This window comes from Palaemon carinicauda, chromosome 17, assembly GCF_036898095.1.
Source record: "Palaemon carinicauda isolate YSFRI2023 chromosome 17, ASM3689809v2, whole genome shotgun sequence".
Taxonomy (NCBI): domain Eukaryota; kingdom Metazoa; phylum Arthropoda; class Malacostraca; order Decapoda; family Palaemonidae; genus Palaemon; species Palaemon carinicauda.
In genome coordinates this window covers 35,064,100-35,081,066 of record NC_090741.1, presented here as the reverse complement: position 1 = coordinate 35,081,066, position 16,967 = coordinate 35,064,100, and the positions used below count along the sequence as shown (strand labels likewise).

The following is a 16,967-nucleotide window of genomic DNA, read 5'->3' as shown; positions in this document are numbered from 1 at the left end:
GATAAAAACCACTACCATCCAATTTAACGATATATTGTGCTTCAGTTACATCATTTGTTTGATACCAAAGGTTGAAGGTTTGATGCTAAACAAACAATTGATTTCACTGGTGATTGAACACAAGGCTCCTGGTGGGGTTATCAGACACTACTTTCAAGTACTTCTTTACCATCGTCAGCTCTTTTAGGTAATGTTTCATGACAATGTCTATCTATTTTGTTGTGCTGTCTGGCTATTGGCACATTGTCGCAAAGCTATCTTTTTGGGGCTATCTGCGCTGGGGACTTATTATTTTCACATGGGGCATACTGAGGTACTGCAGGATAGCTAAGGATGGCCTGTCGCTGTAAAGACTACCTGCACTGCTGGTGTTTTCTATAATGACCCCTTTTGCTCTCTTGACATTAATTCCCACTCTATCGTTTGACTAGGGGCATTGGGCTGAAAGTACCGTACTGTGATCCCCCAATCTCCTGAAGAAGGTCAACGTCTCATTGCTTATTAAGCTGGGGCCTTCATCTATGGATATTTGCTCTTCTAGGTCTGCCTATTTGGTGAAGTTATTCCCCAGATTTCATTTTATCTTGGATAAAGATGTGCCATTGAGAAAATGAGCCACTTCCAAACAACCTGTTAGCTTAACAGCATATGCTATGTAAGTGTGGCCCTACAGCTGGAGCCTGTATACAACAGTACATTGAAAAGGGATTTTATTCATGGATGAAGATAATTTCAGTTTCTGGTAATAGGAATGGTATACAGGCATTACAAGATGCACAGGCAGACTTATAATGCTGCAAATATCATTCCATCCCTGGCCAATAAACTGATGTAATGTTAGATATGGTTGGTTTAGCTGGCAGGGCAATATTCGTTATAACAGAGAAGCCATCATCGTAGGTTTGTAGATGTCCATGCTAAGTGGAAGCCCAAAAACTCAACATCTCTTTTGCATAACTGGAACTTTTGTGGCTTAAGGGTGATGCCCTTCTTGTGCACACATGGCCAGGAAGTTGAAAACGTACCAGAATGCTTCCTCAGCACTCACATCATGCAAATGAATGTCACTACCCATTTGAATTACTGGGACATCTCTAATGGCATTATCAAAAGGTCACGTTTAAGCATCCTTAGATGGGCAGTGGCTCATGTGTGTCCAATGTTATGGGGTCCTTGGACTGGCCAGACAGTACTACATAGAACCCTTCTCTCTGATTACGGTTCTTTCCCTTTGCCTACACAGATGCCGAATAGTCTGGCCTATTCTTTACAGATTCTCCTCTGTCTTCATACACCTGACAACACTGAGATTGCCAAATAATTCTTCTCCACCCGAGGGGTTAACTACTGCACTCTAATTGTTCAGTGGCTACTTTCCTCTTGGTAAGGGTAGAAGAGACTCTTCTGCTATGGTAAGCAGCTCTTCTAGGAAAAGGACACTCCAAAATCAAACTATTGTCCTCTAGTCTTGGGTAGTGCCATAGCCTCTGTACCATGGTCTTCCACTGTTTTGGGTTAGAGTTCTCTTGTTTGAGGGTACACTCGGGCACACTGTTCTTTCTAGTTTTCTCCTCCTCTTGTTTTGATAAAGTTTTTATAGTTTATATAGGAAATATCTAGTTTGATGTTACTATTCTTAAAATATTTCTTTTTTCCTTATTTCCTTTCCTCACTGGGCTATTTTCCCTGTTGGGGCCCCTGGGCTTAAAGCTTCATGCTTTTCCAACTAGGGTTGTAATTTAGCATTTAATAATAATAATAATAATAATAATAATAATAATGCACCCATATGGTAATAAATGTGGTAAGGCGTTGGGTTTCCTCATCTAGTACCTTAAAGAACTCAAATTGGTTTTTGATAACAGTCTTGAAGCTCCCTGAAAGGATACATGATATGAGCAGTGACGTGAAACTGTATCAACTGATTCCCAAAACCTTCCCCTGATATAATATCAGATATGGTTGGCTTAGCTGGCATGGGAAAATTCTTTATAATAGAAAGGCTGTCATTGTAGGCTTTTATACATCCCAGCCAAGGTAGAAGCGCACAAACTCAACATCCGTTCTGCAGAACTGGAATCTAGCTGCCATAGCGGTGATGTCCTTCACTGCAGATGTGGACAGAAAGTTGAAAATGTGTCAGAATGCTTTCTCATCACTTACGTCATGCAAAAAGAGTGTCATCTACACACTTGAGCTTACATGGGGCATCTATAGTAATGGCATTATCAAATCGATGTGTTCAAGTCCCTGGAGAGGAAGTGACCCATGAGTGTCCAACAGCTCTATTAATGCACCCATGTGGTAATGAATGTGTTAAGGCTTCGGGTTTCCTCATCTCGCTCTACCTTAAAAACTCCCATAGGCATCGGCAACAGTATTGACAGAGCATAGCTCGACCCCAGGTATCCATTTCAAAGGATGATGCGATGTGGTTAGTCTCCCTAGGGCAACAGGTATTGAGACACTGCTAATCCACTGTAGGCCTAGGATGTCCATTTTTTTACGTTTTACTACCCCTACAATTCTTACACACCATTCTGTAAGCTTCCCTGATATCTTTATCAGGTTTAGCTTTCAACTCCTCTTCCAAGTGCCTTGGCATCTGTGCATTGGTGTAACAGGCATATGGTAAGTCTCTGGGTGTCACATAGATGTGATGGGACTTCCCCACGCTTACAAGAAGGAGATCCCTACAACTGTTAAAAGTTGATGACCAAAAATGCTTCCTAAGCTACTCTTCAAGTCTGGGATCATTTACCTCTATATGTGAATAAGGTACTATCAGTGGTTGAAGGGCTGAAGATGCAATAACAGCCAATGTTGTCCTGGCAAAATATACATTCTCTGTGCAGCCTACCATTAGGCTGTGGTGAGGAAATTCCTTGTGCACTTAATACAAGTTCTATACAAGCAGTTAATGAGAGAAAGAACTTCTTCACTGATTGTACAATGTATACATCTTGTGTGAAAGAGCACTGTCCTAACGCTATTCTACAGTGCAGACACTAAGCACTTCAGGTGAATGTTGGCAACAGCCCACTGGCCAGCCTGATACTGCTAGAGAACACGTATAACATTGAGAGAATACAGAAGGGACAATCTGGCAACACATACCTGGGAACCAATATTAGGAACTGCCAGTCTAACCACAGTTTTCCTATTCCATCTGTGTACGAGCATGACCCCGATTGTTAGTTACGGCAACTGATAAGGTACGGCAACCACAACAGCACTTGATACCTAGGATTTTTCCAGGTGTCCTGCCTTCTTACAGCCATGACAATCAATGCCCATCTCCAGGCAAAAAGATCTCTTGGTTGCATAGCTGCTGCTCTATTTTCTGTTCTTTGTGATATTGTCCATATACCAATTTTATTGGAGTGTACTATTCTGGAGCTGGCGTAACACCTGAACACTGAGATGGTACTGGTATGGACAAATCCAGTCTATATCTGTTATTAATTATCTGGACATAAAGTCTGTGTGTAAGGTTTACAAACTGCAACATCTCATACGCTTTCTATGATAGCGTGTGGAGTGATGGCACTCCAACCCCCGGGGAGGATTTTGGATGTCTTTTGTAATGAGGTTCTCTCAGAAAACTAGATTTCTCACACATGTTAATAACTATTTCCACACATCATTTGCAGTTAGAGCATCGATACTATGAAATATTTGCCTCTTCAACACTTGATAGCTACAGCCAATCATAGACTTAAAAAAGAAAATATTTTTAATAAAATAGCATGAGCATGTGGGTCACTTAAATTCACTATCATTAGCTTTCTCATCTTGGCCTTGTAAAACACTAAAAAAAATCGACCAGCTGCACTGCTTGGTTAGAAGCCCAAAGCAATAAATAGCATATAGCAACCAGGGTTTCTTCAGATGTAAGATGGTACATCATTGCACAAATTATCTGACATCCAGGGTGCTCCTGAAGGGCTAAAATACAGTTCAGTCTAATATGATGGACTGTTTTGAGGGGCAGGCATCTACTGAACTGGAACCAGTATGCCAATGAACTTATGTAAGACCGGAAAGAGGTGGACATCATTTCTACTTCATACTTCTTCGGGGAAGGCCCCCTGGGAGGAGGGCCTCTGAATTCTCTTGTAAAGGCCACAGCCAGGTTAGCATGTAGAGTTTTGAATGCTTATTGCTGCGCATTCCAAAGACGTTGGTGGGCCTTGATACTGTAGGAGTTAGGTGCATCCTGGAGTAGTTAGTGTAGGTCTTCGAGGGGGAGCTATCATGTAAGGACAAAGGTTAATGATGACTTCTCACTTACTCATATTGGATGTCTAAGGGGCTGATTGCACAAATGAGTGTGGAAGTTATAAAGTAACTGTACTTTATTCTTATAAGATCATTATCAGACTGCAGGGTAGATGCCGGACGATGCACGTGTGCAATTTCCCAAATTCTTGTACATGCACCTAGTACAGCATGTCACAAATTAAACAAAAAAGTTTACTTTTCATTTGAGACTGGAAATGGTTTTCAGCAAATTGTTTTGAAAATTACAATTCTTCCGAATTTGATAGACGAAAAGAAAAAAAAAAAAAAGGATTTGATCATTCTTCTTCCTCCATAAGACTTAAATGGGGAAGGCACAGTGTAAAATCCGGACGTCGGACGTCGGATGTCGGATGCCGTCCGGGAGAAAATCGCTTGTATCACCGGGAAAGACGCGAAAATACACCTCTTTTTTTGTGACTGGTAATGTTCACTGATACTTTCTGTTATTTTCTGAATAAATGTTCGAAAAATATTGGTTTATTTTCATGTTATTGAGAATAATCTCAATCGGACGTCAACATTACACTATTTAACTGCCCGCTATTTTACCCTGTTAGGATAAAAACCGGACGTTGCCAATCAGCAGTCACAGATAAGAATTTACCCGGCTGTAAAGTAACATAAGGAGAAAGGGCCTACCACTCCCTTTACCCTGCATTTAGTTGCCAATAGGTTTAGTATGATCCACTAACCAATTAAAATGTTGCCAACTTTAGCCAGACACAGGATACTACATGTAAGAAATGAAGCCTATTTCACTTGAAATGTACTGAAATTTTTATAAATCAATTTGTTTTTATTCGTTTTATAATAGCCTGTGCCTGTTGCCCAGTCAGAGCCACGGGAAGGCAGTTGACAGTCTAACCAACTAATCCACCACCCTGCACCATATTATTTCCCATAACCATTGTAAGGACACCGATCCCTTCGTCGTCCAGAAAATCGACAAACTACTTATTTATTTAAATTTTCTCTTCGCCACACTGTGGTTTCCTATGTATATATATTCCGCTCTACCAGAGCTACATTTTGATATATGTATCGTTTCATAACATGTTTCTGTTAACCCATAATTCATATATTTGTAAGTGTAAGAAAACACATATATTTTGGCGGGCACTTCAATCTGATTTGGCGCCAATGTCATCCTACCTTTCCGTCCGCACCTTGTAATATACTTCCGTGCACATTCGAATAAAGTATCAGTTGATCTTGGTGACGCTTGTCTCACTGTCCTTACAACTGGTGACCCCGGAGTTGAAAGTAGCATCAGCGGTTTTGGCTTTGCCATTAACGGACTTATTACGGCCGTGCTACCTTCTACATACTCCGTTACCTTAGGCATGAGCCTGCCTTTGGTTCTTCCACACTTCGGTGAACGTAAGGCAGTAGGATGAGCTTAACCGACATATCAACTTCTCACCCCTTCGCCGACTCGTCGTCTGGCCACGATGCAGGAAGCAACACGCCCATTGCACCCAACGGCCTCGCCTCCACGCCCAAAGTCAAACTGCCGCCCTTTTCTCAACACAACACCGCTTCCTGGTTCCTGAGAGCGGACGTATTCTTCCGCGTCGCTAGACTCAGCGACTCCTGCGCCAAGGCCGACATCGTTCTCACCTCCATACCTGAAGAAGTATTCGACAAGATTTCCCCATGGCTCGACGCCCAGGCCGGCCAAGTTTCATACGACGACCTGAGAACGAAACTCATCGGTATCTACTCCCTCTCTGTCTCAGCAAGGGCACAGAAAGTACTGGACCTCGCCGGCAAGCCCATGGGTGACACATCTCCTGTCGAGGCGTGGGACGAGCTAACCGGCCTGCTTATGCTCCCCGAAACAGACAGCAACGGCCGACGACGTGAGATTAGCTTATCTCGCGAAATCTTTCTTCGACGCCTACCACAGGACGTATGGGCCCAATTGACAGACGCCGACACGCTCCCGATGAACGAACTCCTGTCGAAGGCTCAGAAGCTCCACGAGGCCTCCAAAGCATCTCGCCTCGGAGCATCATCGTCAACACCGCCTCCGTTCTCCTCCTTCAGCAGCTGCTCTTCCATAGACTCCTCGGCAATGGCCCTTGAGGACGACGAGATCAACATTCTATCAAGAAAGAAACCACCGCAACCGACGCGACCGAACCCTAGGCCTAACCCGGCATGGTGCTTCTACCACCAACAGTTCGGCAGTGACGCCAAGAAATGTAGAGCACCATGCAGTTTCCCTAGAAGATGACACCAGAAGCATCCACCTGCCACCATCGCAGCCGCAGTTAACCAAAACAAGATTGGTTTCTGTATCCTCGATACCATTTCCAACCGTAGACTCATGGTGGACACCGGCGTAATGCAGTCAACGTTCCCTCCTTCGAAGTCCGACCTAGACCGTGGTCCCGACAAAAACGCTCCCTCACTCATCGCCGCCAACGGATCTCCCATACGTTGCTATGGGATCAAGACCCTCAAGATATCTATCATGGGCCGTTCGTATTCTTGGCCCTTCGCTATCGCCGATGTCAATCGCCCCCTCCTCGGTGCGGATTTCCTCGCCCACCATGGACTCCTCGTCGATGTCGCTAACAGACGTCTCATCGACACGGGAACCTGCCATTCTCGCGCCCTAGAACACGGCCCTGCAACAATGTCCGTATCCGCCGTAACGACGCACCCCTACGCCGACCTCCTACGAGAGTTTCCCAAGGTTTTCAAGCCCGAGCTCCGACACTCGCCAGGTTCCCCGTCCAAGCATGGTATCTACCACCACATCACAATGACAGGACCTCCCACTCTCGACAAATTCCGCCGCCGCCTCCCGCCTCAGAAACTGAAGGATGCCAAACGCGCCTTCGAGGACATGGAACGCATGGGTATCTGTAAGAAAGCATTGAGCCCCTGGGCATCACCCCTGCACATGGTTAAAAAGCCGGACGGGTCCTGGAGACCTTGCGGCGACTACAAGCGCCTCAACCTCATCACAACGCCCGATCATTATCCGCTACCCAACATGCAGGACCTAACGAACGCGTTGCACGGCGCAGTTTTTTACCAAGATGGACCTCCTCAAGTCTTACTTCCAGGTCCCCGTATTCCCGGAAGATATCCCGAAAACTGCCATTGTAACGCCGTTCGGATCCTACACCTTCGCATACTCAACCTTCGGTCTACGCAACGCCGGGGCGACCTTCCAACGACTAATGGATAGCATTCTGGGTGACCTACCTTTCTGCGTCTGCTACGTCGACGACATCCTGATATTCTCGAAAACCAAGGAGGAACACCGGGGACACGTCCGCACCGTCCTAAAGCGCCTACAGGAGAATGGCCTAGTCGTACGCTTCGACAAATGCACGTTCGGTGCGGAGGGAGTGGATTTCCTTGGTCACCGCATATCCTCGCGCGGGGTAAAATCCATTACAACCAAGGTCGACGCCATCAGGAAGTTCCCAACGCCTACGACCATTCGCCAAATTCAGGAGTTCTTGGGAATGGTCAATTACTAGAGGCGCTTCATCCCCAACATCGCACAAACCCTGTCACCCCTCGACGACGTCCTGAAAGGAAAAGCAAAAAAACTCGAGTGGGGTTGCCCCAGCAACAGGCATTCGCTCGGATGAAGGATGCCCTTGCGAATGCCACCACCCTGGCTCATTTCGACGACAACGCGCCCTTGTGACTAACGACCGACGCCAGCAACGTCGCCTGCGGGGCTGTGCTTGAGCAACTCGTCGATGGTTCTCCTCGACCGCTGGCATTCTTCAGCAAGAAATTGAAACCCGCCGAAACAAGATACAGCACCTTCGATAGGGAACTCCTCGCCGTCTACCTCGCCGTCCGCCACTTCAGGCACATCTTGGAGGGTACCCCCTTCACAATCGCGACGGACCATCAACCCCTCGTACACGCCTTCACGAAATCGACGGACGCATGGTCCTCCCGACAACAACGTCATCTCGCATCAATCGCCGAATTCGGGTGCACCATACGTTACGTCCCAGGAAAGAAAAACCCAGTCGCGGACGCCCTTTCAAGGATTGAAATTGACGCGATCCACCTGGGAATCGACTACGCCAATCTCGCAACCGAACAACGCACCGACCGAGAAGCACAGGATCACCTGACGGAGCCATCCGCGCTCAAGATAAGTGCGGTTCCCCTCGGACCAGCAGGAGTAACTATTCTTTGCGACACCAGCACGGGCCGCCCTCGTCCCTGGGTACCAGCCTCCTGCAGAAGGAAAATATTCGATATCATCCATGGACTTTCGCACCCCTCAGGACGCACAACCGCTCGCCTTCTGTCTGAAAAGTTTGTCTGGCTAGGGATAAAAAAGGACGCCCGGGAATGGGCGAAGTCATGCATCAACTGCCAGTCAAGCAAGGTCAGCCGTCACACCGAATCGGTGGTAGGCGATTTTCCCCAGCCAAAAAGACGTTTCGGCCATATACACATCGACGTCGTGGGACCATTGCCCCCTTCTGGATCTGCTCGCTACTTGCTTACGATCATCGATAGCTCCACGAGGTGGTTGGAGGCGTCGCCGATGACCGAAGCTACGACTCAAGCATGTGCCGAAGCCCTCCTGTCAAGCTGGGTGAGCAGGTTTGGCGTTCCTGACGACATCACGACTGACAGAGGCCCCGCTTTCCTCTCAGAAATATGGCTCGCTTTGGCGAACCTGATGGGGACGACGCTCCACAGCACCACGGCATACAACCCTGCGGCAAACGACATGGTCGAAAGAACTCGCCGCGCCCTCAAGGCGTCCCTGATGGCGAGCTGCAATGACGGGGACTGGAAATCACGACTTCCTTGGGTACTCCTCGGCCTTCGCACCGCCCCTCGCGCAGACGGCGAACCTTTGCCCGCCGAAAAGGTTTACGGGGAAGCACTCGCAGTTACTGGCGAATTCTTTCCCTCATCAACCGACGACACGCAGCTGGATCACCTAAGGGACATCGCCAGGAAGTTCAGGCCGTGTCTCAAAACTTACCAGGACAGAACCAAGCACTTCAAGCCAAAAAGCCTGGATGACTGCAGGTACGTTTTCGTCCGTGTCGACGCTCATCGACAACCACTGACTAGACCTTATCGAGGTCCCTACCGGGTAATTAAAAAGACAACGAAAGCCTTCCTTCTCGACGTCCATGGCCAAGAGGACTGGGTCTCAATAGACCGCGTGAAACCAGCGTTTCTCGAAGGAAGCGACACCGCCTCCGCTGGACCTGGCAGACCCAGAGTTCCGCCTCAAAACAAGCCGCCCAACGAAAGAAAAATCATCAAACGACGACAAGAGGAAGAGATCCTTACACCGACCGCCAGCGCGCCCCTCCGTTCAAAAACAAGAGGAACCCTCCGACGCCCGAAAAGATACAAAGATTGATCATCAGCCCTCTACGCCGCCCGATGTCTTGGGGGGAGGGAGTACTTGTAAGGACACCGATCCCTTCGTCGTCCAGAAAATCGACAAACTACTTATTCATTTAAATTTTCTCTTCGCCACACTGTGGTTTCCTATGTATATATATTCCGCTCTACCAGAGTTACATTTTGATATATGTATCGTTTAATAACATGTTTCTGTTAACCCATAATTCATATATTTGTAAGTGTAAGAAAACACATATATTTTGGCGGGCACTTCAATCTGATTTGGCGCCAACGTCATCCTACCTTTCCGTCCGCACCTTGTAATATACTTCCGTGCACATTCGAATAAAGTATCAGTTGATCTTGGTGACGCTTTTCTCACTGTCCTTACACCATAAATATAAGCAAATATACTCAATTGAAAGAAATAATAAAACAATTAAGAAAGGGTAAATATTAAAATTAATGTAAAGGTAAATGTAAAAAGTTTTATCACTGACACAAAAAATTTCAAGAAATTTACAACAATGATAACGGCATCAGACGTCCGACGTCCGACGTCCGGATTTTACACTGTCCCCTTAAAGGGTGTTATTTTACATTTAAATGTATATCAGCGGCCAGTTCCTCCAGCGAGCATAAAATAAACTTTCCCTGTAACATAACCTACAAACCGACACCTTACCTACATACCTAACAGGGGGGGCGGGGGGCTAACGCTCCCCTGCTAGCCCCCTTACACTGCCGTATTCTTAGTCAGCCATCATCATAGATACAGGTGGCCGGTATCATACATAGACCCCGAAGAGTATAAGTACGCTATTCTCTTGTCATTTACAGTTCGTTCGTTTGTTTGTTTATGATTGCCCTCACCTTACCCTTACGTGTGACACGGGTTCTAGTGTCAGTAGCCAGTCAGCTCATGAGTTTAGCAGATAACTAGCTGGTTAAGTTTTCTTTGGTGGAACCCATTCGATATTCAGAGTAAAGAAAACGTAATTCCTTTTTAAGGGTCCCTAATGAATATGAGAAGAAACTAACTTTAGTTTGTGCTTCTTGTCTCTAGGTAAATATATGATATTTCTTTTATCTTGAATACATAAAAATGTGGAAAAAATATTTTTAATCATATGCCAATACACATTTGCAAACTCTACCGATCCCTATAGAAAAACTTATCAAGATATTTCTGAGGGAAAATTCTATGAACTAGGTGATAAAAAAAAAAATAAGATCAAGAACTATTATTTCGATTCCGTGTGTCATCGCATGATTTCCAAGTGCAAATATATTCGTAGAATCATCTTTTGGTATTGAAAATAATACCTGCAAATATCAATGACTTCAAGAGATAGATCTTCTGAATGCATCCAAATGCGTATTCAAATATTACGTTCAAGCTATAAGCCCAAGGGCTCCAACAGAGAAAAATAGCCCAGCAAGGAAAGGAAATAAGGAAATAAATAAACTATATAAGTAATGAAAAATTGAAATAAAACATTTTAAGAGCAATAACAACATTAAAACAGACCTTTCATGAATAGACTATATAACAACATAAAAACATTTGCTGCAAGTTTGAAATTTTGAAATTCTATCGACTTAACTGAAATATCTCTGTCCAAGTGACCAAACCGAATATTTTTTTTTTTTGAACAATAAAACCTACTACAAAAACTATGCCTAAATGCAGAGTACAGAGCCTATTACCAGAAGAAAATAGGTCTTTCACACAGAATATATATATATATATATATATATATATATATATATATATATATATATATATATATATATATATATATATATATTCTGTGTGAAAGACCTATTTTCTTCTGGTAATATATATATATATATATATATATATATATATATATATATATATATATATATGTATATATATATATATATATATATATATATATATATATATATATATATATATATATATATATATATATATATACATATATACATATATAGATACAGTATATATATATATATACACACACACACACACACACATATATATATATATATATATATATATATATATATATATATATATATATATATATATATATATATATAACCTTATCAGGCAGAGATCAACATTACTCTTATGAATTCAAGCCGGATACAAACGAAGCTGTCAAGCGAGTAACAATAGTCACGTTAAATAATGATAAAGCAATTTTTCCTTAGATTAAGTACAGAAGTGATTACTGGTTCCGAAACAGAGATAATTGAAAGATAAAATAAGTTTTAGTTAACAGCCTCAAATCGAATTATGTATTTATTTATTCACACATATTCTCACAAACATATACATATTTGTATATATATACACACACTCACACACACATATATACATATATACATCCATCCATATTTATATATATATGTATATATATATATATTTATATATATATTTATATATATATATATATATATATATATATATATATATATATATATATATATATATATATATATATACATATGTACAGTATATCAACAGAGTATGGCAAACCACCTTGTAGTCTATAGCATTTATAGATTATGAGCTAGATTTTGATACTGTCAAAACTTCAGCAGTACTGAAAGCCCTTCAGAGACAAGGACTAGAGGATTTTTATATTAGAAAACCTTCTAGGTAATAGGTTGGCCGTGGCACCAGCCACCCATTGAGATACTACCGCTAGAGTGTTATGGGGTCTTTTGAATGGCCTGACAGTAGTACATTGGATCCTTCTCTCTGGTTACGGTTCATTTTCCCTTTGCCTAACACATACACCGAATAGTCTGGCCTATTCCTTACACATCCTCTTCTGTCCTCATACACCTGACAACGCAGATTACCAAACAATTCTTACTGCACTGTAATTGTTGAGTGGCCACTTTTCTCTTTGTAAGGGTAGATGAGACTCTTTAGCTATGGTAAGTAGCTCTCCTAGGCGAAGGACACTCCAAAATCAATCTATTGTTCTCTTACCTTAGATAGTGCCATAGCCTCTGTACCATGGTCTTCCACTGTCTTGGGTTTGAGTTCTCTTGCTTGAGGGTACTCTCGGTCACATTATTCTATCTGATTTCTCTTCCTCTTATTTTGTTAAAGTTTTTATTGTTTATATAAGAGATATTTATTTTAATCTCGTTGCTCTTCTTAAAATATTTAATTTTTCTTTGTTTCCTTTCCTCACCGAGCTATTTTCCCTGTTGGAGCCCCTAGGCTTATAGCATCATGCTTTTCCAATTAGGGTTGTAGCTTAGCAAGTATTAATAATGATAATACTACTACTACTACTAATAATAATAATAAAAATAATAATAATAATAATAATATGGCAAGTACAGCAATCATGAATTTGCCTTGATTTCATTAGTAGTGAAGACTGAGCAGCCTGTCCCTGATGTATCATACTCTTGTAAAACTTATATGAAATCCCAAGCAGACTGGAATGGGATTTTGCATGATCTTTTGTGCTTGAATTGGTCACGATTAAATGGTAGTATTGATCCTGTTGTCCCTTTGAATGAGAATCTAGTCAACATAATTGATAGACGTATCACTTCTCTTGTGCTAAGGTACCAAGTGAAGGACAAACCGTGGTTCAATGATGATTGTAGACGTGCTTATTTGGAGAAACAGGAGGCCTATCACCTATAGAAGGGTAACAGATCAGATTTGACCTGGAACAACTGTACTTAGCTTCGAGCTTTTGCTCAGAGAGTTTTTGCTTCAACTGAAAAGGAATACAATTTAACCATAAAAGAAACCCTTTCTGGTACAACTCAGGAACATAAATGGTGGTCTACCCTTAAATCTGCACTCTTTGGTGTAGATGCAACAGATCCTCCTTTACTTAAACCAGATGGCTCAGTCATTCACTGTCCAAAGGAAAAGGCAACCCTTTTGGCTGATGTTTTTGACAATAAATAGAGTAATGAAAAACTTGAACTTCCTCATTTCCGTTTTCCTGAGGCTTAACTAACTAGTTTAGCTTTTTGATATCGTGAAATTAAAGCTGTGTTGATGGACCTTGATGCTTATGGAAGTATAGACCCGAATGGTATTTTTCCTTTGTTTTCTATAAAGACTGTAGATTTCTTAGCTCCAAAGTTATCTATTATTTTGCGCAAGATAGCAAGAAGAGGAGCTTTTTAGCACTTGTTGGAGAATTCGTAATGTTACCCCGCTATGTAAATGTGTTTGTGGTAGCTCAAGCCTAACTGATTACCGCCCAATTTCCATAACTCCCATATTATCTAAACTTTTTGAATGTCTTCTGGCAAAACGTCTTAATAGGTTTGCTGAAGATAATCATCTGTTCCCTAGTTTGCAATTATAGAGGTCCCGAGTTCGGTCCCCGCCAGGGACGCGAATACCGTGAGACCTTCTACCGGGGGGTACTCCCACGTGGCGCCTGGAGGGAGGTTAGAGGGGACTAGCGATAGTCCCTGCTGGCTAATGGTCGCCCGAGGAGGACGATGTAAATCGTCTCTGTGGAGACCTAAAACCCGCAACTTTAACTTTTTTTAAAGGCCTTGGAGCATGTGATGCCCCTCTTACAATCTCCAATGCTGTACAGAAATTCCTTGATTGTGGTCAGGAAGTTAGTATGATTAGCCCTGATTTTAGTGCTGCCTTTGACCGTGTTAATCATGAGGCCCTTGTTTTCAAACTCAAACAGTTGGGAGTGGGTGAGTAGGTCGTTTCTTAGCATTATTATTGATTTTTTATGTAATAGATCTCAAAGAGTTGTTGTTCATGGGCATCATAGTGAATATAGGAATGTGATATCTGGTGTTCCACAGGGTAGTGTTCTTAGCCCATTACTTCTCATACTATATACCCATGACATGTGGTTTGGCCTAGAAAACAAGCTTGTTGCTTATGCAGATGATACTGCTCTCTTTGCATCAATTCCATCACCTGAATGTAGATCTGGGGTTGCTGAATCTCTTAATAGAGATATAGCTAAAATTAGTGCATGGTGCAAATTATGGGGTATGAAGTTGAATCCTAACAAAACTCAAAGTATGACTGTAGGTAGGTCGAGGACAGTGGCTCCTCAACATCCGGATCTCAGTATTGATAATGTTTCTTTAACTTTGTATGACTTTTAAAATTTTAGGTGTGATTCTCGACAGAAAATTTACTTTTGAGAAACACATAAGGTCTGTGTTTTCTTCAAGTGCACAAAAAAAAAAAAAATCTTTCAAGATTTTCGGTGATCAATCTATTTTCGGTGATCAATCTATTCTGAAGAAGTGTTTCAATTCTTTCATTCTACCTTGTTTCGAGTATTGTTCTTTTGTTTGGTCAAAACCTGCTGATTCTCATCTTAATTTTTTGGACAGAAATTTACTGTCGATTGAGTTTCTTATTCCTGATCTAGATATTAATCTTTAGCTCATTATGCATGTTGCATAAGATTTTTCATAATTCTGACCATTCTTTACATTCAGATCTTCCTGGACAATTCTATCCTGTTCGTAATACTAGGCAGGCAGTTAATTCTAATAGCCAAGCCTTCTACATCATCAGGCTCAATACTACACAGTATTCTAGAAGTTTAATTCCAGCTGTGACCAAGTTGTGTAATGTTCTTCCTAATCGGGTAGTTGAATCAGTAGAACTTCAAAAGTTCAAAGTTGCAGCAAATGTTTTTTATGTTGAATACGCAGACATAAGTCTTTTTAAAGTTTATATGTTGATATGTGACATATCTTTTTGGACGTTGTTACTGTTTTAGAACGATTTATTGTTAATTTGTTCTCCTCATTTATTTATTTCTTTATATCCTTTCCTCACTGGGCTATTTTTCCCTGTTGGAGCCCTTGGCCTTATAGTATTTTGCTTTTCCAGCTAAGGTTGTAGCTTGGCTAGTAATAATAATAATAATAATAATAATAATAATAATAATAATAATAATAATAATAATAATAAAGACATTGAGAAAATTCCTATTGAAAAAAGAAGTTATACAGGGCGTCCCCATTTAGATAGGGAAAATGCAGCAATTAACATTAATGGTGAATACTTTAACAATTTAAGATTTGCAGATGACATAGTTCGGTTTAGTGAATCATAGGAGGAATTGCAAAAAGCTTTGAATAAAGAAAGCAGAAATGTAGGACTGAAAATGAATATTCGTAAGATTAAGATAATGTTCAATGAAAATGCAGAGACAACAAACAAGAGTTATGTACGAATCTCTAGAGATTGTTAATGAATATATGTACTTGGACACATAGCGTTTCCCTAGGACAAAAGACCGAAATGAAAAGGACAAACATGGGATGGAGAGGTTTTGGTAAACAAAATGAGATTATGAAATTCAAAATGCCATTTTCTCTAAGAAGAAAAATATTTAATCAGATGGTTCTACCAGTATTAACTTATGAATAAAAAACTTTGAGTCTTACTAAATCCTTAATACATAATCTATTTACAAAACAAAGAGCTATGGAAAGAATAATGACGGCAATAGCACTAAGAGACATGGATACGAGAGCAAAGTAAAGTAGAAGATATTCTAACAACATGGAAGAAAAAGAAATGGACATGGGCAGGACACATAATGAGAAGGACAGATGATAGATGGACATCAAGAATAACAGAATAGGTTTCTCGAGACTGCTAAAAAAGAAGCAGGGCGAAGAGAAGACGATGGATTGACGAACTAAGAAAATTTTCGTGTACAAACTGGCATAGAAAGACCGTATACAGACGCAAGTGGAAGAACATGTCTGAGGCCTTTTTCTGCAGTGGACTAGTAACGGCTGATAATGATTGATATATATATATATATATATATATATATATATATATATATATATATATATATATACAGTATATATATATATATATATATATATATATATATATATATATATATATATATGTATATATATATATATATATATATATATATATATATATATATATGTATATATCTATGTATGTATATTTATATATATATATATATATATACATATATATATATATATATATATATATATATATATATATATATATATATATATATATATATATGTATACATATGTATAAGCAAACTCTCTAGGATAAAAGTGACCATGGTCATTAAACAGATGAAATCAAAATTGTAGTACGATAGTGATCGAACTAATAATAAAAATATTTTATGAAAATATTAAAATATTGAGGAAACTTCTAATAGTTAATATACTTATTACATCGACACTACAAGGGATATTAACGTATGAAAAAGTGATAGATATATTAATAATTATATCTACTTTT

At 40.9% G+C, this 16,967-nt stretch overlaps 1 protein-coding gene across 2 annotated transcripts in view; it reads left to right on the top strand.

The window, feature by feature from the left end:
- The window catches only part of LOC137656662 (sarcosine dehydrogenase, mitochondrial-like), an 82,496-nt gene that overhangs the window by 16,480 nt on the left and 49,049 nt on the right, over nt 1-16,967 (top strand). The gene's annotated exons all lie outside the window — the stretch shown is intronic.